Source organism: Oncorhynchus keta, chromosome 28 (assembly GCF_023373465.1).
Source record: "Oncorhynchus keta strain PuntledgeMale-10-30-2019 chromosome 28, Oket_V2, whole genome shotgun sequence".
Classification (NCBI taxonomy): domain Eukaryota; kingdom Metazoa; phylum Chordata; class Actinopteri; order Salmoniformes; family Salmonidae; genus Oncorhynchus; species Oncorhynchus keta.
Window position 1 is genome coordinate 10,821,400 of NC_068448.1, and position 23,293 is coordinate 10,844,692.

The window sequence follows — 23,293 nt, forward strand, 5'->3', positions numbered from 1 at the left end:
TACCGCCCCGTAGCACTCACTTCCGTCATCATGAAGTGCTTTGAGAGACTAGTCAAGGACCATATCACCTCCACCCTACCTGACACCGTAGACCCACTCCAATTTGCTTTCCGCCCAAATAGGTCCACAGACGATGCAATCTCAACCACACTGCACACTGCCCTAACCCATCTGGACAAGAGGAATACCTATGTGAGAATGCTGTTCATCGACTACAGCTCAGCATTTAACACCATAGTACCCTCCAAACTCGTCATCAAGCTCGAGACTCTGGGTCTCGACCCCGCCCTGTGCAACTGGGTACTGGACTTCCTGACGGGCCGCCCCCAGGTGGTGAGGATAGGTAACAACATCTCCACCCCGCTGATTCTCAACACTGGGGCCCCACAAGGGTGCGTTTTGAGCCCTCTCCTGTACTCCCTGTTCACCCACGACTGCGTGGCCACGCACGCCTCCAACTCAATCATCAAGTTTGCGGACGACACAACAGTGGAAGGCTTGATTACCAACAACGACAAGACGGCCTACAGGGAGGAGGTGAGGGCCCTCGGAGTGTGGTGTCAGGAATATAACCTCACACTCAACATCAACAAAACTAAGGAGATGATTGTGGACTTCAGGAAACAGCAGAGGGAACACCCCCTATCCACATCAATGGAACAGTAGTGAAGAGGGTAGTAAGTTTTAAGTTCCTCGACGTACACATCACAGACAAACTGAATTGGTCCACCCACACAGACAGCATCGTGAAGAAGGCGCAGCAGCGCCTCTTCAACCTCAGGAGGCTGAAGAAATTCGGCTTGTCACCAAAAGCACTCACAAACTTCTACAGATGCACAATCGAGAGCAACCTGTCGGGCTGTATCACCGCCTGGTACGGCAACTGCTCCACCCACAACCGTAAGGCTCTCCAGAGGGTAGTGAGGTCTGCATAACGCATCACCGGGGGCAAACTACCTGCCCTCCAGGACATCTACACCACCCGATGTCACAGGAAGGCCATAAAGATCATCAAGGACAACAACCACCCGAGCCACTGCCTGTTCACCCCGCTATCATCCAGAAGGCGAGGTCAGTACAGGTGCATCAAAGCTGGGACCGAGAGACTGAAAAACAGCTTCCATCTCAAGGCCATCAGACTGTTAAACAGCCACCACTAACATTGAGTGGCTGCTGCCAACACACTGACTCAACTCCATCCACTTTAATAATGGGAATTGATGTAAAATGTATCACTAGCCACTTTAAACAATGCTACTTAATATAATGTTTACATACCCTACATTATTTATCTCATATGTATACGTATATACTGTACTCTATATCATCTAGTGCATCTTTATGTAATACATGTATCACTTGCCACTTTAACTATGCCACTTTGTTTACATACTCATCTCATATGTATATACTGTACTCGATACCATCTACTGCATCTTGCCTATGCCGCTCTGTACCATCACTCATTCATATATCTTTATGTACATATTCTTTATCCCTTTACACTTGTGTGTATAAGGTAGTAGTTTTGGAATTGCTAGTTAGATTACTCGTTGGTTATTACTGCATTGTCAGAACTAGAAGCACAAGCATTTCGCTACACTCGCATTAACATCTGCTGACCATGTGTATGTGACAAATAAAATTTGATTTGATTTGGCCACTTTACTTTGTAGCGCAAAACTCACTCTGAGAGCCCCCACCTATCTACTTACACAATGTGATCTTTCACGCTAATTTTTCAAAATAAAATAAAAGCCTGAAACTATGTCTAAAGACTGTTGACACCTTAGGGAAGCCATAGAAAAAGGAATCTGGTTGATATCCCTTTAAATGGAGGATAGGCATGCATAGGAACAGAGAGGTTTCAAAATAAGAGGCACTTCCTGATTGGATTTTCCTCAGGTTTTTGCCTGCAATATCAGTTCTGTTATACTCACAGACAATATTTTTACAGTTTTGGAAAGTTTAGAGTGTTTTCTATCCGAATCCGACTTTTTATATGCATATTCTAGTTTCTGGGGCTGAGAAATAGGCAGTTTCAAATGGGTACGTTTTTTTGCCAAAAATGAAAATACTGCCCCCTACACGGAAGAGGATAACAGTGTCATCTATCCCTCTATCCCTGACCCTAACTACAGTATAAAAGTGATTTAACTATAATAGTGTCATCTATCCCTCTATACCTGACCCTAACTACAGTATAAAAGTGATCTAACTATAATAGTGTCATCTATCCCTCTATCCCTGACCCTAACTACAGTGTAAAAGTACTATAATAGTGTCATCTATCCCTCTATCCCTGATCCTAACTACAGTGTAAAAGTACTATAATAGTGTCATCTATCCCTGACCCTAACTACAGTGTAAAAGTACTATAATAGTGTCATCTATCCCTCTATCCCTGATCCTAACTACAGTGTAAAAGTACTATAATAGTGTCATATATCCCTCTATCTCTGACCCTAACTACAGTATAGAAGTGATCTAACTATAATAGTTGTCCCGTTCTGACCTTAGTTCTTTTATTATGTCTTTGTTTTAGTATGGTCAGGGCGTGAGTTGGGTGGGTTATCTATGTTCCTTCTTCTATGTTTTGGGATTTCTGTGTTTGGCCTGGTATGGCTCTCAATCAGAGGCAGCTGTCAATCATTGTTCCTGATTGAGAACCATACTTAGGTAGCCTGGTTTAACTTTTGAGTTGTGGGTGATTGTTTTCTGTGTTTGTGTGTTCCACACGGAACTGTTTCGGTTTGTTATTTCACTTTGTTATTTTTGTATTTTGTTGTGTTCAGTTTGTTCTATTAAATATGGACATTTACCACGCTGCACCTTGGTCCTCCTCTTCTCCTTCATACGACGACCGTTACAATAGTGTCATCTATCCCTCTATCCCTGACCCTAACTACAGTATTATAGTCTATCCCTCTGCATTCAAACTAAAGGAAAAGAAACAAAAAAGAAACAACTTCATGTTACCAGACGGTTCAAATTAAAATGAAACTTAAAACTTTACTAATCTCATGTTTGTTTCTTTGTCTTGAACAATGTCCTCATCCAATTCACTTACTTTGTCTAAAATGTAAACTAAAATTGAACATATCTGATTGAAAGACAACCTGCTGTAAAATGTATACTGAAACTGGCATTAACTTAAATAAAATAAAGAATATATTAACAAAACTAGACAAATTGAAGTGAACAAAATCATTTCTACATTCAATCAACAGATTCTTCTCCTTCTCGCATCCATTTGGCATTTTGAAAAGTTGTCGGGAACAGGACGAATGATAGACAACATGAGGAATGAGGAAAAACTTCTCCCTGTGTTTCACCCTGTGTTTCTTTGTATTGAAGGTTGGAAAGAGAATCAACTCACTCACAGACAGAGCAGCAAACAATATAGCATGATGTTAACCCTTAGTCACCGTGGTCAGAGTTAGGAATTCCTCAGTAGTTAATATTTTAAATCTATATAAAAGGCTGCATGTAATGTTACCGTCTGGTATAAGACCTAAAACTGATCTAATCTTGCTTGGTGGCCTTGTCTGAGTCTTGGAACATGGCCACAAATCAGAGATACAGAGAATGCTGTGGACCGTGAGGAGGAAGACAACACAGTATCACTTACTGAACGAATGAGAGAAGTGGAGAGAACCAACAAACCAGTAATGCAGGATTTAGAGGCCAGGCAGAATCAAATGATCTCTTCTGGTTTGTATGCAAGGAGACACATTATCAAACACAGCTTTAGAGCCCAGCCTAAACTGTGGGAGGATGAGCCCCCAATCCTAAATCCACCCTTAGTCCCCACCTCTGAGATCTGAAAGGTTTGAAAAGGTGTGAGCAATCCTGTCAAAAAAGGTGACACTCTTATTATATATTATCCCAATCAATACTGTATTTGTACTCTGCAAGTACAGTGAGTCTCTTGTGTAGAATTTTGTCCATAAAGGAGAGTTTATCACCAGCTGGCCCAGCTACAAGCCATGTCCAGGAAGATAGTGAAGGATAGGTTGGTTCAGCTACAGGCCATGTCCAGGAAGGTAGTGAAGGACAGGTTGGTCCAGCTACAGGCCATGTCCAGGAAGGTATGAGCATGCTTTGAGTGTGTAGATTTGTAGATTAGGTTATATATCTATAACTGTGAATCAGACCTGGGTCAAATATGTATTTCAAATTATTGAAATACTACAGCTCTTCATTATTTAGCTTAACCGGCAGACAGAGTTTGCACTTTTGGGACAATTTAGTTGTTTCCATTGTTCCCAGATCAAGCACATCTAAATTCCATTAAAATACATATAATGTTACTTCTCAGTAAGCTTATTTTCAGTTACCCTGCTTACATGAGGGTATGAGGAACTTACTCATTGTGATACTGGAGGATGAGAAAGACAAGCTGAGCAGGTAGGGACACACCTTTTGGGAATATTCAGTTGTTTCCGTTGTCTAAATATAGCACAACACTTTATTTTCAGTTCACCTGTTTACATGACGGTATGAGGAACTAACTCATGGTATGGAGGAGGAGAATGACACCCTGATGCAGGTTGCGACACACCTTTCCAGTAACTTAATCAGATAACTTTGTTAATACGCTACACTTCCTCTTAAAGAGACAAAGTTAGAAAGCCTGAATCAAAGTTAGGAAGCCTAAATACCTGTGTGTCTGTGTAATGTGCACTAGAATAGAATAGTGGCGCTGCGGTCTAAGGCACTGCATCTCAGTGCAAGAGGAGTCACTACAGTCACTGGTTTGATTCCAGGCTGTATCACATCCGGCAGTGATTGGGAGTCCCATAGGGCGGCACATAATTGGTCCAGCATTGTCTGGGTTTGGCCTGGGTAGGCCGTCATTGTAAACAAGAATTTGTTCTTAATTAACTGACTTGCCTAGTTAAATAAATAAAATAAAAAGATCTACTGTGTGTGCTGTTGGAAACGTATGTTTGCGACTTTTACAATAAGAGCAAGCTGTATGTCTTAGTTGAAGTCAAACTTAGTTGAAGTCAAAAACCAGCCTCTTTATAACCGCAGAATTGAAGTGTTCCAACACCCGCCTCTTGAAAGTGGAACACGGTTACGCCTCTTTCTGCTTTCAGGTTTTTTTGTGGTTCTTATTGAAAGTCTTGAAAAGCTCTTAATGATAACAAAATAGATAATAAATACGTAACTTTTGCTCATGGATGTCTTAGAAAATAGACTAGGGCAAGTGATTATGTCAAACAATGCTTCAATGAGAAACCTCTAAGATTGGCAGGTAATGTAAAAGAAAGGGTTTAGATCACAGGAGGTTGGTGGCACTTTAATTGGTAACAGCTGGAGCGGAATAGGTGGAATGGTATCAAACACAAGGTTTCCATGTGTTTGATACCATTCCATTTGCTCCATTCCAGACATTATTATGAGCCATCCTCCCCTCAGCAGCCTCCATTGGTTTAGATAATGTATCTCCAGCAATACTACAGGTCTGTCTGAACTCTGATTTGTGAAGGGAATCATTCAGTGTTCATCATCAAATGTGATCATTATCAAAATCAAATATGATTTGATCGTTAGATCTTATAGTTCGGAGGCTCAGAATCCCTGCTTCCCCAGGAACAGTAGCTACTGGGGATCATAATAAACGTGTCTTCAATGAGAGAAAGTGAAAGTGGTTGAGTCAAGTGAAGCGACTCATAACAATCTTCCAACTGATCCTTTATTCTGACTGATGCCATAGAACGCTACAGATCCAATCATATTAGATCCGCATGCGGATTGTCACAAATATAATCATATCATCATTGACTCTCTCCATGTCCATATCACCATTTCTGTGATATATATTTTGCTGAATCTGCACACTAGTGAATCCATAGTAACAAAATACATGTTCATTATATATAAAGAGCATACATCCGGTCACTGGCTAGGTTGTACTGACCTCTAGTGTCAATAATAGATATGAACTAAGTCTAAAGTCAATCCAATATCAATACAAGGAATTTCTCATTGATCCATTGAGACTGTGATCCTCCAGGTTGTCGTCCAGCTGCAGGAGGAAGTGTCCCAGAGGAAACAGCATGCAGCTGAGGTAAAGATCAGTCAGATGAAGCAACTCAGCTGAACGCTGAAGGTGGAGAGAGGCCCAGGTCTGCCAGGAGACCATTGACTCTCTGAACCTGCAGAGCAACAACAGCCTAGTGGTCCTGGAGTAGATACAGACCAAGGAATTACTGACCTCTCTCCTCATTCATAATCATATGGAGTACAGACCAGGGTATGACTGACCTCTCTCCTCATTTAAAGTCTTAATCATGCTCTATATGAATAGTGACCAATGACGTACTGACCAATGATATACTGACCAATGATGTAGTGACCATTGATATTCTAACCAATGACGTAGCGACCAATGACGTAGTCACCGATGCCGTAGTCACCGATGCCGTAGTGACCATTGATGTACTGACTGATGATGTAGTGACCGATTACGTAGTCACCGATGTAGTGACCAATGATGGCTCTAGTGACAAATTATGTAGTCTCCAATGATGTAGTTATACAAAGGTCTGGACACTACCACCTTTAATGATGTTTCAATCCTTTTTCATCTAGACTTTATTAGCCCAGCACCTATGTTTAAGGATGTGCGTCTCACCACAAACATTTCTATATCAATCATGTAAGGCATCAATATTAAGGCATTCTTAATGAAGGATTTAAAGAGTTAAGTAGATCAGCTATTAAAGGTTTATTGCGTCATAATTATACCTGGTTCCATGTCTTCCAGCATGAGAGACTGAGATTGAAGATCATCCAGGCTGTGTTCTCTTCTCCTGGAGCCAAACACCCCCAGACTGAAGTCAGTGATCAGGCTCTTCTCCTCACCATGCAGGTACCTCTAGGGAGTTTAGGTCTGGGTACAGTTTGTGACAAATCACTGTGTAACAAGCTGTATATATGTCCAGGTAAAAAAGATTTACCCTGTTTAAGCCCTTGAGTCAACTGAATACCAGATAGGCTACACAGGCTACACCCATTTACCAGATATCCACGTTTTATGACACCCTGACTAATTGTTGCCTTTCCTAGCATGTAGCCACAAACTATGGCCATGACAATTTGGGAGCTTATGTTAAAACGTTAAATAATTGTATTTATTTTAGAAAATCATTGATGACTGTTTAATTTCTACCAAAATAATGCTGCAGGAAGGAGAGAAAATCCCTCCACTTACATGTAGCAATGTACAGAGAGCTAAAGCTGAGAGTGGGGGAGTGAAAGCAGCAGCTCCAACACCACAGAATATCTCATGTCACACAGATGAGGGGCTGTTAACACAGACAAACTGGAACAATGCATTTCAAATAATTAACACAACAAGTGAACGTTGTTTTTTGAGGTAAAACTGCATTTAATGTAACATCTTGTAGTATTATATTCAACCTTTAAGTGCATCCATTACATAAACATTTAGTACTCTCCTTCCAGACTCACAATAAGCATCTCAAATCCAAAGTTAAATCAAGAATTTGCTACCTATTTCGTAACAAAGCTTCCTTCACTCATGCTGCCAAACATACCCTCGTAAAACTGACCATCCTACCGATCCTTGACTTCGGCAATGTCATTTACAAAATAGCCTCCAACACTCTACTCCGCAAATTGGATGCAGTCTATCACAGTATTTCACTGGTCGTCCCCAAAGCCAACACCTCCTTTGGTCATCCTTCCTTCCAGTTCTCTGCTGCCAATGACTGGAATTAATTGCAAAAAGAAAAATCACTGAAGTTGGAGAACATATCTCCCTCACTAACTTTAAGCATCAGCTGTCAGAGCAGCTTACCGATCGCTGCAGCTGTACACAGCCCATCTGTAAATAGCCCATCCAACCAACTACCTACCTCATCCCTGTAATGGCATTCATCCTCCTCGTCTGATGAGGAGTAGCGAGAAGAATCGGAGGACCAAAACGCAGCGTCGTAAGTGTCCATAATGTTTTTTAATAAGGACAATAGAACACTCGAACAAAACAACTGATGACGTGACTATACAAAACCGAAAACAGTAGCGTGTGAACCAAACACCCACAACTTTAAAGTGAAACCCAGGCTACCTAAGTATGATTCTCAATCAGGGACAACGATTGACAGCTGCCTCTGATTGAGAACCATACTAGGCCGAACACAGAAATCCCAAATTATAGAAAAACGAACATAGACAACCCACCCAACTCACGCCCTGACCATATTAAAACAAAGATATAATAACAGAACTAAGGTCAGAACGTGACAATCCTCATATTTGTTTTTTGTTTCTGCTCTTTGCACACCAGTATTTCTACTTGCACATCCTCATCTGCATATATCACTCCAGTGTAAATTGCTAAATTGTAATTACTTTGCTGCTATTGGCCTATTTATTGCCTTACCTCCTTATTTCATTTGCACACACTATATATAGATTATTCTATTGTTATTGACTGTATGTTTATTTATTCCATGTGTAACTCTGTGTTGTTTGTGTTGCACTGCTTTGCTTTATCTTGGTCAGGTCACAGTTGTAAATGAGAACTTGTTCTCAACTGGCCTACCTGGTGAAATAAAGTTGAAATTTGTACTATTTTTTTTAAGTAGATCATATTACAATTTTTCCCATTTTTTTTTTTGTCGTATTCATTTTCAGGACAAATTTGTATTATTCCAATTGGGAGTATTGCACAGTGTAACACTTTTGTTATAAAAATACATGTATGTAGATATTAATAATGGATAATGTTGACAGCTTGATGGGTCATTTGGTGATTTTGAAGTCACAGCATAAGCTCAAGTTTATCTTAGGGCCTACCTCATATTTCTGTAAACAGTTGGGGACACAAAACACAGTAGTGAAATCTATAGTTATGTAGTAAAGTCAACTGATAAAAAAGACTGATGGACAGATATACTGGTGGCTGGCTAAATGGTGCCAGAAATATGATTTATTTGTAACCAGCTGTTAAATTTCTCCTCCAGTCAACTCGCCTCTTCAGTTTGACTGATTTAACTGGGACATGGTAAATGTGATAACTTCACATTTTGAGGCCGGGTAGGCTGGAAATCCAGTTGTCAGTGCAGTTGCATATTCTTCCCAAAGGGGTAGGCCTATATCAACTGATTTTCATACAATTTAAAGTTTAATTGCCGTTGATATCTTAAAGCTGCAATCGGCAGTTGCTATATACATTTTTTGTATATAGAAAGGCATTTTATAGCTGTTTGGAGCAGATTTAATAAAGTGCATTCTGGATTATTCCTGGCTAATCAGACCACCCCAGCAGCCCCCAAATGAGGGGGGGTTGGTTCTCCACCTGCTTTGGGGGCCCCAAACAGAACAATATATAGACACGGTATATTGTATAGGACCACATATATAATGTGATCACGTCATTAGCCATGATTTTTAATGAAAAATGTTGCAGGAAATTAGCATTAAAACTGCTAAACGTTGTCTCAGCCTCATGGCAGAATGTGTAGATTAGCTACAAAACAGAAATGTTTTCTCTCTGCCCCATGGCAAACACATCTAAGTAAAATAAAACCTTGTGGGGTGCCAATGTAGTATGGATTCAGTTTAGCTTCTGTTCATGTGTTGAATGTTGAGCTTTAACCAAGCCTGTACTTTGAAGGATTTGGGGCGGTTTTTGATGGAAACATGCATGTCATCTGCAAAACTGTGGAGGATAATCCTGTCACCTGATTAACATAGCAGAGTGGAATTCTGGAGAGGATGAACAGGGTGGGGGACACCACAGGTGATTGAGTGGACCTGCACTCTTCTACAATACTTATTCTGCATTTTAATGTGAGATGGAGTGGAAGCCATTCAGGATAGTTCCTGAAATATTGTCTTTTCACCCTTCTGTGATCCATACAGTCCATAGTGAGGTTGACTCTTTTTGTTTATGTTCTTGTCATCTTCTATGAGTGTGATGTTGATGTCCATGTAGTGTAAAGATATCCATTTTGAATTTTCCTTCCCTATTTAATCTTCGCCTTATTCAGTATCATCTGAAAGTTGTAACTTATTTGTTATCTTCACGAACCCTGGCTAACAAGTTGAATCAGCAATACAAAATGTGATTGAATTATTTATTTACTAAATACCTAAATAATCACACAGAATTACATCTACACAGAATGTGTGATATATTGATTACAAATTATGTCATAAAGGAAAACGTCCCTAGAGGACGGAACAGATACGACAGCTGGTTACACAAAGAAAGGGGGTTGGGTTTGAGTGAAAGAACGGGAAGACTGAGGAGCAAAAAGATTTTGTGTCTCTATCGGGCCGTAGGCAGCTATGCTATCGTAAATACAGTATCTTATGCATTCTAAATAACCGCCCATTTGAAAAAGGAGAATGCAATAAATATTTACTCTGAGCTGCCCTTTGGTAGATTGGTCGTCGATAGAAGGCTGGTTGGTCCAGCATGGATCTCTGGTCCTCGGAAGAATGTCTCTGGTGGTAAACTGGATCCGTTGTAGTATTGCTCCCAGAGCGCTAAGAACCTTGGCGTGATCCTGGACAACACCCTGTCGTTCTCAACTAACATCAAGGCGGTGGCCCGTTCCTGTAGGTTCATGCTCTACAACATCCGCAGAGTACGACCCTGCCTCACACAGGAAGCGGCGCAGGTCCTAATCCAGGCACTTGTCATCTCCCGTCTGGATTACTGCAACTCGCTGTTGGCTGGGCTCCCTGCCTGTGCCATTAAACCCCTACAACTCATCCAGAACGCCGCAGCCCGTCTGGTGTTCAACCTTCCCAAGTTCTCTCACGTCACCCCGCTCCTCCGCTCTCTCCACTGGCTTCCAGTTGAAGCTGCATCCGCTACAAGACCATGGTGCTTGCCTACGGAGCTGTGAGGGGAACGGCACCTCAGTACCTCCAGGCTCTGATCAGGCCCTACACCCATACAAGGGCACTGCGTTCATCCACCTCTGGCCTGCTCGCCTCCCTACCACTGAGGAAGTACAGTTCCCGCTCAGCCCAGTCAAAACTGTTCGCTGCTCTGGCCCCCCAATGGTGGAACAAACTCCCTCACGACGCCAGAACAGCGGAGTCAATCACCACCTTCCGGAGACACCTGAAACCCCACCTCTTTAAGGAATACCTAGGATAGGATAAGTAATCCTTCTCACCCCCCTAAAAGATTTAGATGCACTATTGTAAGGTGGCTGTTCCACTGGATGTCATAGGTGAATGCACCAATTTGTAAGTCGCTCTGGATAAGAGCGTCTGCTAAATGACTTAAATGTAAATGTAAATGTATTGTTGTGTGTGTTAGACTGGGTACGTCGTCCATCCTTTCCTAGCCCACGTTTACAGCAGCTGCTGCTAACTCAAAGGCTAGGAAGTACTTCTGGAGTGAATAAGAGCTCAAAATTCATACCAAGTTGCCATACTTTTAAGATCATGCTATATTATGGCTGGTATAGTCGTTATTCATTCTTTCGGCGTGTTGACTGTCATCTTCACATTGAAATTCGATGCTAATTTCATTAGGTTATTATCTGAGCCCTTTTAACGTAGGACAGTCACCCTAACGTCCTTGGAACAGGAAGTTACATTTTCGTTACAGGGCTCATATAGTGGTGAAAGAAGGGCGTGTTTCATAGTTTACAATCCATGTCTGTTCACTTGGGCGGGGGCCTCTGAGTGAGCAGAGTGGTGTTCTTATGACAAACCGTTCTCTCATTAAAACATCTTCTGATCCCGTTAGCGGGATCGATTTGACAACATCCGGTGAAATGGATGAATGCCAAATTCAAATTAAATTATTAGAAATATTTAACTTTCATACAATCACAAGTGCAATACACCAAATTAAAGCGTAATCTTTCTAGCGGAACCCCACAACAACATTCCACTTAAAAGGCAGCGCTCAAAATTCAAAAATATTTTTTAGAAATATGTAACTTTCACACATTAACAAGTCCAATACAGCAAATGAAAGATAAACATCTTGTTAATCTACCCATGGTGTCCGATTTCAAAAATGATTTACAGCGAAAGCACGACAATAAAAGAGAGCCGCACACTCTAGGAGCTCAGATGCAAAAATTTAATTACATTTTTGCATCTGTGCTCCTAGAGTGTGCAGCTCTCTTTTATTTTCAAGTTTTCTACTCCGCTAGTCAGTACCTCGCCTAAATAGGTGTGCGTTTATTTTTCTTCTAGATCTTACAGCGAAAACACAACATATGATTATGTTTGGTCATAGCAGAGTCAAAAAACACAGCCATTTTTCCAGCCAAAGATTGGAGTCACAAAAAGCAGAAATATAGATAAAATGAATCACTAACCTTTGATGATCTTCATCAGATGACACTCATAGGACATCATGTTACACAATACATGTATGTTTTGTTCGATAATGTGCATATTTATATCCAAAAATCTCAGTTTACATTGGCGCGTTACGTGCAGTACTGTTTTGATTCCAAAACATCCGGTGATTTTGCAGAAATAGTCATAATAAACATTGATAAAAGATGCAAGTGTTATTCACAGAATTAAAGATAGACTTATCCTCTATGCAACCGCTGTGTCAGATTTCTTTTAAACTTCACGGAAAAAGCATCATCTGAGAACGGCGCTCAGCCAAAGAAAAGTCTGCCATTTTGTAGTCAACATAAGTTAGAAAAAACACTATAAATATTCACTTACCTTTGGTGATCTTCATCAGAAGGCACTCCCAGGAATCCCAGTTGGACAATAAATGACTGATTTGTTCCATAAAGTTCCATAAAGCCCATCAATTTGCCACTTGTTGTTAGCGTGTTCAGCCCAGTAATCCATTTTCATGAGGCGCGAACACTTCCTCCATGACAAAAAGTCAAAAAGTTCCATTACAGGTCATAGAAACAAGTCAAATGATGTATGCAATCAATCTTTAGGATGTTTTTAACATAAATCATCAATAAGGTTCCAACCGGAGAATTTCATTGTCTGAAGAAAAGCATTGGAACGAGAGCATACTCTCTCGTGACCGTGCGTCATGAGACCGAGGCTCTCTGCCAGACCTCTCACTCAAAGAGCTCCTATGAGCCCCTCCTTTATAGTAGAATCCTAAAACCAGGATCTAAAGACGGTGACATCTAGTGGAAGCCCTAGGTAGTGCAAGCACATCCATATCTAACAGGGATTTGAATAGGCACTGTTTTGAAAATCGACTTCTCACTTACTGTTTGGATTTCTTCTCAGGTTTTTGCCTGCCATATGAGTTATGTTATACTCACAGACATCATTCAAACAGTTTTAGAAACGTCAGAGTGTTTTCTATCCAATACTACGAATAGTATGCATATATTAGCATCTGGGGCTGAGTAGGAGGCAGTTCAGACTGGGCAGGCTATTCATCCAAAAGTGAAAATGCTGCCCCCTAGGCCAAAAGAGATAACTTCTTGTTAATCCAGCCACCGTGTCAGATTTAAAAAACGCTTTACGGCGAAGCAAACCATGCTATTATCTGAGGACGGCACCCCATCATTCAAACACATGACAATCATATTTCAACCCGCCAGGCGTGATACAAAGCTCAAAAATAACTATATAATTCATGCCTTACCTTTGAAGATCTTCTTCTGTTGGCACTCCAATATGTCCCATAAACATCACAAATGGTCCTTTTGTTCGATTAATTCCGTCATTATATCACCAAAATGTCAATTTATTTGGCGCATTTGATTCAGAAAAACACCGGTTCCGACTCGCCCACTCACCCAACATGACTACAAATGATCTAATAAGTTACCTGTAATCTTGATCCAAACATTTCGAACAACTTTCCTCATCCAACTTTAGGTATTTTAAAACGTAAATAATCTATACAATTTAAGACGAGATAAACTTGGTTCAATAGCGGATAAAATCAAAGTGGAGCGAGCTTCAGGTCGCGCGCCCCAAACAAGAGTCCACTTGGTTATACACCCAGAAAGGAAAGGGCTACTTCTTCAGTACTCAAAGGAAAAAGATCAACCAATTTCTAAAGACTGTTGACATCTAGTGGAAGCCATAGGAACTGCAACGGGCTTGCCATAGAAATGTAATAGAAAACAGATTGACCTCCAATTTTTCTTCTCCCCTGGATGGATTGTGCTCGGGGTTTTGCCTGCTAAATCAGTTCTGTTATACTCACAGACATTATTCAAACAGTATTAGAAACTGCAGAGTGTTTTCTATCCAAATCTACTGATGAGATGCATATCCTAGCTTCTGGGCTTGAGTGGCAGTCAGTTTACTTTGGGCATGCTTTTCATCTGGACGTGAAAATACTGCCCCCTATCCCAGAGAGGAAGCTAAAAATGACATTTAATCTTTTCACAAATTGTTTAATATTTAAACATTTAAATTTCACAACAATTCCATGTAAATCTGATAACTAGAATGTGTCAACTTTCCAAGATACAGTTTATCATGTCTCAGACGCGAACTGAACTGGCATCATATTCATTAAGTCCCAACGCATATTTTCAACTGGTTGGATTACCGAAATATGGTTCCGTTTCCCTTCTTTTGATGTCCCCAGAATCTCTATGTTAACAAAGGACTGTTCCAGAGTCAACTCTATAGAGTAGAGAGATGAAACGGGTCATAAACCTCCCCCATTAGGCCAACGTCATGACAATGGACACACCTGACCTTTCCCTGGGAGGAACAGACCTGGCTCCTACTAATGTTTCCTTCATCCCCAGTTTTGGAAGACAGGCTGTCTATTAAAACCTGTTATGGATCATGCGCATTTTCGCAGCTTTTTGTTAAAAATCGCGCAACATTTCAGTGTCCTGCTACTCATGCCAGGAATATAGTATATACATATGATTAGTATGTGTGGATAGAAAACACTCTAACGTTTCTAAAACTGGTTAAATCCCGGCTGTGACTATAACAGAACGTGCGTTTCATCGAACAGCGCAGGAAAATCTGATCACTGAAAACTGGAAAATATATCCATCCACTTGAATGTATTGTTGAAAAGAAACCACATTAAATGGGGCCGAGGTTGCAATACCTACAGCTTCCACACGATGTCAGTCTTGTCATTTGTCTCGGATTTGTCTCGGATTTGTTTCTTGGTCAAACGGACACGAGGCAGCGCATTTCTTCCGGTCTCCGACCGGATGTTTTGGTTGAGAAATATTTGGACATGATATCAGGACGTGGAGCTATTGAATATACATCGCCCCGTGATCATTTTGATAGATTATTAACGTTTACTAATACCTAAAGTTGCATTACAAAAGTATTTCGAAGTGTTTTGTGAAAGTTTATCGTCGACTTTTTTAATTTAAAAAAATGACGTTGCGTTATCAAACTCAGTTTTTTCCTTGATTACACAGTCTTCATAGATCGATATCTAGGCTATATATGGACCGATTTAATCGGAAAAAAATACCCAATAGTGATGTTTATGGGACATCTAGGAAGAAGCTCGTCAAAGGTAATGAATGTTTTATATTTTATTTCTGCGTTTTGGGTAGCGCCGGCTACCGCAAAATGTGTCGTTTTAAGTGGCGTTGCAGTATTTTGGGGGTGCATGCTATCAGATAATATATTTATTTATACATATATTTATTTTTTAACTGCATCGTTTGGAAGAGCTTGTTAGCAAGCATTTCACGGTAAAGTCTACATCCGTTGTATTTGTAAGTGACAAATAAAATGTGATTTGATTTAGTGATGGATATTTCTCATTTGTTCATCTGGACAATTAAAACCATAAATTAAACTGTACAATTACCAAAAATAAACTCAAGATACAAGATCTTTTATTTTTCTTTTAATAGCTGCTGTCGTCACTGCTGCTATCACAGCTAGTACCACCACCATCACCACCACCACAGTAGATATTATTTCAGTCATGGAAAGGAAGGTCTGTGGTCCGCATTCAGTCGGACCAATGAGTTCCAGGTTTAATTTGCTGAAGCTTCAAGATATCACATCTATGATAAGAGAAACTGGCAATCAACAAGTTTGTCATCCAACTTTCAGTTTATATATCAGTGAGCATTTTATTGTCGTATTTAGTTTATATTTTGATGGAAATAACCATTATACATGAGCCACACTTACTGTGTGTGTGTCTGGCAGCATGTAAATGATCCATTTGAATAGGTGTCACCAGTACAGTCAGAACACACAGTATCTGTAGATGTTGTTCCTGCACCAACACAGGGTGAAACTCATTAAGGATCCTATCCTTGAGATGTGCTTAACTCAAGGTTGCATAAATTATGTACTAATGTCAATGGAAGATTTGCATGAAGACCAACCTGTGTGACTGATGTATTGACCAGGTTTACAGCTGCTGTGTCTCTGGGCTGCTCTACAACCATCCTTAGTTGGGTCTAGACAGTAGAACCCCTCCAGTGTCCCACAGACAGTGTCTGATGAAGGTCTACATGGCTGCTTTACCTTCAAACCCAAACCTAGAGAGAAAACATATCACTTGGTATCTGAAGCTAAATGTAAAGCCTGATGTATTTAATTAAAACAACAGCTGATATAGTAAAGTAGCTCAGTGTTTATGCCCAGAACACAGAATTCTCACCTGGATCACATGTGGTACAGTTGTTGCATGTTGTTTTACCACTGGGCTCATCAAGGAAGGTGGAGTCGATACAGGGCACACGGGAAGGTGTATATGTAGATTTAGTACAATGACTATGTACTCAATGTCCTGTTGTAAAGAGAACCAGAAAATAATTATGTTTTATTATTAGTTTTATCGTAATTGTTATTGTTGTTATTGTTATAACCCCTCATTAAAATACACAAGGTCCTTACCAAGCCAACACATTCTGCAATCTCTATCACCTATTTTATAGATGGATCATATGTGGAACAGGGTTCAATGTTTAGAAGTATAAAAGTTATGGGCATCTGCACATAGAGAATAAATAACACATCACCATCAGCATACATTACATTTAAAGATGTGACACCAAACCCAAGATAACCTGTTATCTGAAAATTCAGTCAATAAATGTACTTCTCTCCACCAATTCTAAGAGGTTTCAGTCAAATTTAAGCTAAAGCTAGTAGGCTTATTATAACTCTGAATCATATTTCATAAAGGAAATATTTATCTTGATCACTTGTTTTAGTTTTTTCGGATCAATTTTCTCAAAAAACAACCCCTTTTTTTTGGAAAACTCAGTCTCAACTTACTGTTTGTAAGTTAGTAAGAACAGCTCTATTATATTCTGCTTAAATATTGTATACACTGCCCAGTTAATAAATACTTTATAGTAATGTATGTTGGCTGGCCAACCACTGAGTTATCAGTCACAACCATCAATGTGGTGCCACAGCAGGGCAAAGAACAAAAAGTAGTCAGGCAAAGTGTGTTTTAAAACATGTTCCATGGTCAAATAAATGCCCCCACAGCAAATCACTGTGAAAAATACATATTGAGTTCTAGAGCAAAAACTATTCCCGGTGCCACATTAAAAGTATTGTAGGGAAACTTCAGTAGGGTCTGTAGAATGTATATACAGTATAGTGTCATTTCATGGGGCTCTGAATAATATGGAGTGTTGTTGGCTTTTAAAACTTCTTAGGGCTGAGATCCAGTTAACGAGATCAATATGACAACAGCCAGTGAAAGTGCAAGGGCGCCAAATTCAAACAACAGAAATCTCATAATTAAAATTCCTCAAACATACAAGTGTCTTATACCATTTTAAAGGTAATATTGTTGTTAATCCCACCACAGTGTCCGATTTCAAATAGGCTTTACAGCGAAAGCACCACAAGCGACTATGTTAGGTCACCAACAAGTCACAGAAAAACACAGCCATTTTTCCAGCCAAAGAGTGGAGTCACAAAAAGCAGAAATAGAGATAAAATTCATCACTAACCTTTGATGATCTTCATCAGATGACACTCATAGGACTTCATGTTACACAATACATGTAGGTTTAGTTCGATAAAGTTCATATTTAAAAATCTTAGTATACATTGGAGCATTATGTTCAGTAGTTCCAAAAACATCCAGTGATTTTGCAGAGAGCCACATCAATTTACAGAAATACTAATTATAAATGTTGATGAAAATACAAGTGTTATACATGGAACTTTAGATAAACTTCTCCTTAATGGAACCGCTGTGTCAGATTTCAAAAAAGCTTTACGGAAAAAGCCAGCCATGCAATAATCTGAGTACGGAGCTCAGAGACCAAACAAGCTAAAAATATATCCACCATATTGTGCAGTCAACAGAAGTCAGAAATAACATTATAAATATTCACTTACATTTGATGATCTTCATCAGAATGCACTCCCAGTTATCCTAGTTCTACAATGAATGTTTGTTTTGTTCGATAATGTCCATCATTTATGTCCAAATTCCTCCTTGTTGTTAGCGCGTTCAGCCCAGTAATCCAACTTCATGAAGCATGAGCAGACGAAAGTCCAAAAGTTCCGTTACAGTCCGTAGAAACATTTCAAACAATGTATAGAATCAATCTTTAGGATGTTTTTATCATAAATCTTCAATAATGTTCCACCCGGAGAATTCCTTTGTCTGTAGAATTGCGATGGAACAGAGATCGCTCTCACGTGAACGAGTGTCACAAGCTCGTGGCATTCTGGCAGACCTCTGACTCATTCCCCTCTCATTCAGCCCCACTTCACAGTAGAAGCATCAAACAAGGTTCCAAATACTTTTGACATCTAGTGGAAGCACTAGGAAGTGCAAGATGACCAATATCCCACTGTATCTTCAATAGGGGCTGAGTTGAAAAATGACCAATCTCAGATTTCCCACTTCCTGGTTGGATTTTTTCTCAGGTTTTTGCCTGCCATATGACTTTTGTTATACTCACAGACATCATTCAAACAGTTTTATAAACTTCAGAGTGTTTACTATCCAAATATACTAATAATATGCATATATTAGCAATCGGGACTGAGTAGCAGGCAGTTTACTCTGGGCACCTTATTCATTCAAGCTACTCAATACTGCCCCCAGCCATAAGAAGTTTTAACTCCTCCCATTACATTCACCACAATTAAAATCACTGTATATGGAATACATATGGTCTTTTAGAGCAAAAACTATTCTAGGTGCCGCAGTAAAATTATTGTAGGGAATACTCAGTAGGGTCTGTAGAATGTATATTTAAATGATAATGTCCGAGAAGCTGGTGTTTGGAGGATATACTGGCACAGGTGTTAGGTCCGAGGCGAAGTCAATATATCCAATATATCCTCCAAACATCGGCTTCGATATTCAAATAATGATTGACATGTTTTCATAAAAAAATGTATTTTAATGATTTTTTAAAACCTTTATTTAAAGGTCAGTTAAGAACAAATTCTTATTTTCAATGACAGCCTAGGAACAGTGGATTAACTGCCTGTTCAGGGGCAGAACGACAGATTGTCAATTTGAACTTGCAACCTTCCGGTTACTAGTCCAACACTCTAACCACTAGGCTACCCTGCCGCCCCAAATTCATTCAAACTATTTCATCCTTCCACAAGATATAGTCCCGACAAAAATCTAATGGTTGCTACCCAAGCTGGCTGGTTCGGTTGCTAAAGACGCAGCCCAGTCGTTCTTTTTGTTCTGTATCTATGGATGCGAGCCAGTCATTCGTTCTAAATGTTTCATACCAAACTGGCTGGCAACATTCTTATCCCTTGCTTGCAAGCTAGCCAACTACAGCTAACTTAGTGTCACATCATAAAAGTGTAGCCAGAATAACACCAAAGTAGCAGCATTTGCATTTGTTTTAGCAGTTTTCTAGTGACATTTATTTGAACACATCCATAACAATGAGCTAATGAGGCGCGATTTCCCCTGGCATAGAAAATGTGCCAAATAAATGTCACTATGTGCTCTCTCATCAGGACACTGTTGTTCAGAGGAGCTAGCCAACAGCACAGCTAACACAATCACTTCAAACTGAAGCTGGAAAGACTGCAAACTATCTGCACTTCGTTTAGTTTGACCTTTTTTCAATTGACATTTCTTTCACACCCGACACGTTCATTACTATGGGACAGCTGGAGATTGAAACAATGTTGCAAATGTCGGAGAGACAGAAAGATTTATACAAATCTCGGCTGTTGAAAATGAAATGTTAGTCTAAAAGAAATGTGAGATAATGTCTAGATGATTTTTATAGTGGAGATTAATCTTATAAAGTGCCTGGCTGGGCTGATGAGACAGTGGATTGTGCAGTTAGATGGAACAGAGTAAATAGGCATTTTAACATAATAAATTTAGCCTGTAGTAACTTTGGAATAGACACCTGCTGGAATGCGGTTTTAACCAATCAGCATTAGACCCACCTGTTCTATAAATGGTGTAATTTCATGGGTTTCTGAATAATACTGTGTGTTGTTGGACTTCTAATCCGCCTATTACATTCACCAAAATTAAAATAACTGCAAATGGAATGCATAAACGTGTTGGGGTCTATTGTTCACATGGTTCATAAATGAGGCAGAACAGACATGGAAAACAAAAGGGAGAGAACAGCGGAGCGTACAGTTGGCCTGCCTATTTGTTGTAGTGAAATTACACAATCATTCATCAATATGAAAATACATATGTCATTCTTAAAGTTAGGCTACAGCGCGGAAACATATAAAGTAGGTTATTTCTACGTAAACACGTCATATTCATCTTACCCCAGCCTTGATCCCAGTAGTGTAGGGCTCTGGACTAATTTGACTTGCTTTATGACTACTTAGTTGTTTCCATTGTTCCTCGATCAAGTACAGCTAAAGTCTTTTAAAATATACTGTGAATGTGACTTCTCAGTAACATGGCTTTATTTTCAGTTCTCCTACATGTGACAGTGTGAGGAACTAATGATAATGCTGTTACTTCATCAGATAACTTCAAATCAAATTTTATAGGTCACATTTAAAAATAAATATTTAACCTTAATTTAACGAGGCAAGTTTGTTCTTAACTATGACAGCCTACCAAAAGGCAAAAGGCCTCCTGCGGGGACGGGAGCCTGGGATTGAAAAAAAAACTAAAAATACATTATAAATATAGGACAAAAAACACATCACAACAAGAAACACAACACAACACTACATAAAGAGTGACAACAACATAGCAAGGCAGCAACACAACATGGTAGCAGCACAATACATGGTAAAAAACATTATTGGACACAGACAACAGCACAAAGGGCAAGAAGGTAGAGACAACAATACATCACGCAAAGCAGCCACAACTGTCAGTAAGAGTGTCCATGATTGAGTCTTTGAATTAAGCGATTGAGATAAAACTGTCCAGTTTGAGTGTTTGTTGCAGCTCGTTCCAGTCGCTACCTGCATCGAACTGAAAAGAGGAGCAACCCAGGGATGTGTGCTCTCTTGGGTAGGGGGGTATTTTCACGTCCGGATGAAAAGCGTGTCCAAAGTAAACTGCTTGTTACTCAGGCCCAGAAGCTAGGATATGTAGATTTGTATAGAAAACACTCTAAAGTTTCGAAAACTGTTCAAATTATGTCTGTGAGTATAACAGAACTGATATGGCAGGCGAAACCCCAAGGACAAACCATCCTCCCTCCCAAAAATTCAGCCTACCACTATTTTCAATGGCTATCACTTTTATTATAAGGCCAATTCCTCCCATATTGCAGTTCCTAGGGCTTCCACTAGATGTCAACAGTCTTTAGAAAGAGTTTCAGGAAAAATTGTCCAGAAATTGTCGTTTTTCTTGGTGGCTCCCATTTTGGCTCCTCTCCTCCTCCTCTTGTCCAGATGGGATAGTGCAGTGTGATGGTGAATATATCGTCTGTGGACTTATAGGGGCGGTAAGCAAATTGAAGTGGGTCTAGGGTGACAGGTAAGGTGGAGGTGATATGATCCTTGACTAGTCTCTCAAAGCACTTCATGATAACAGAAGTGAGTGCTACAGGTGATAGTCATTGAGTTCAGTTAAATTTGCATTCTTAGGTACAGGAACAATGGTGGTCATCTTGAAGCATGTGGGGACAGCAGACTGGGATAGGGAGAAATTGAATATATCCGTAAACACTCCAGCCAGCTGGTCTGTAGATGCTCTGAGGACGCGGCTAGGGATGCCGTCTGGGCTGGCAGCCTTGCGAGGGTTAACACGTTTTAAATGTCTTACTTACGTCGGCCACGGAGCAGGAGAGCCCACAGGCTTTGGTAGCGGGCCGTGTCAGTGGCACTGTATTGTCCTCATAGAAGGCAAAGAAGGTGTATCATTTTTCTAGAAGCAAGACATCGGTGTCCGCGACGCGGCTGGTTTTCCTTTTGTAGTCCATGATTGTCTGTAGACCCCGCCACATATGTATCATGTTTGAGGCGTTGAATTGCAACTCCCCTTTGTCTCGATACTGACGCTTTGTCTGTTTGATTGCCTTGCAGAGAGAATGGCTAATCTGTTTGTATTCTGCCATTTGGGGCAATGCAAATAGTTTGGTAACCATTAGATTAGCTGTTCAGGAATGTTATGGCTTGGGGTAGAAGCTGTTAAGGAGCCTCTTGGACCTAGACTTGGTGCTCCGGTACCGCTTTCCGTGCGGTATCAGAGAGAACAGTCTATGACTAGTGTGGTAGGAGTCTTTGACAATTTTTAGGGCCTTCCTCTGACACCGCCTGGTATAGAGGTCCTGGATGGCAGGAAGCTTGGCCCCAGTGATGTACTGGGGCGTACGCACTACCCTCTGTAGTGCCTTGCGGTCGGAGGCCGAGCGGTTGCCATAGCAGGCAGTGATGTAACCCGTCAAGATGCTCTTGGTGGTGCAGCTGTAAAACCTTTTGAGGATCTGAGGACCCATGCCAAGTCTTTTCAGTCTCCTGAGGGGGAATAGGTTTTGTCCTGGCCTCTTCACGACTGTCTCGGTGTGCTTGGACCATGTTAGTTTGTTGGTGATGTGGACACCAAGGATCGTGAAGCTCTCAACCTGCTCCACTACTAAACTTCAATAAGAGAACCTGAAAGTGGTTGAGTCACGCGAAACGAGTCATAATAACCTCCCAACTTGCCCTATATTCTGACATATTCCAAATAATAACATGGGATAACCAGAACGGATACCCCTGTATCAGCCATTCACATAGTAATGCTAGTTTACCTATGAAATATACCCATGAACATTTGGAAGCTTTAGAACATTGCATAAAATACTGAATGTTTGTTTGTTTTAGAAAATCATTGATGACCGTTCAAAGTTCTACATGAACTGCCGCAGAAAGGAAAGATAATCCCTCCTGTTACTCTCAGTGATGTACAGGGAGCTAAATATGAGACTGG

General features: G+C 40.3%; 1 protein-coding gene across 3 annotated transcripts in view; it reads left to right on the forward strand.

The window, feature by feature from the left end:
- Positions 1–23,293, forward strand: part of LOC118360612 (tumor necrosis factor receptor superfamily member 14-like) — a 105,349-nt gene that overhangs the window by 30,479 nt on the left and 51,577 nt on the right. The window lies entirely within an intron of this gene.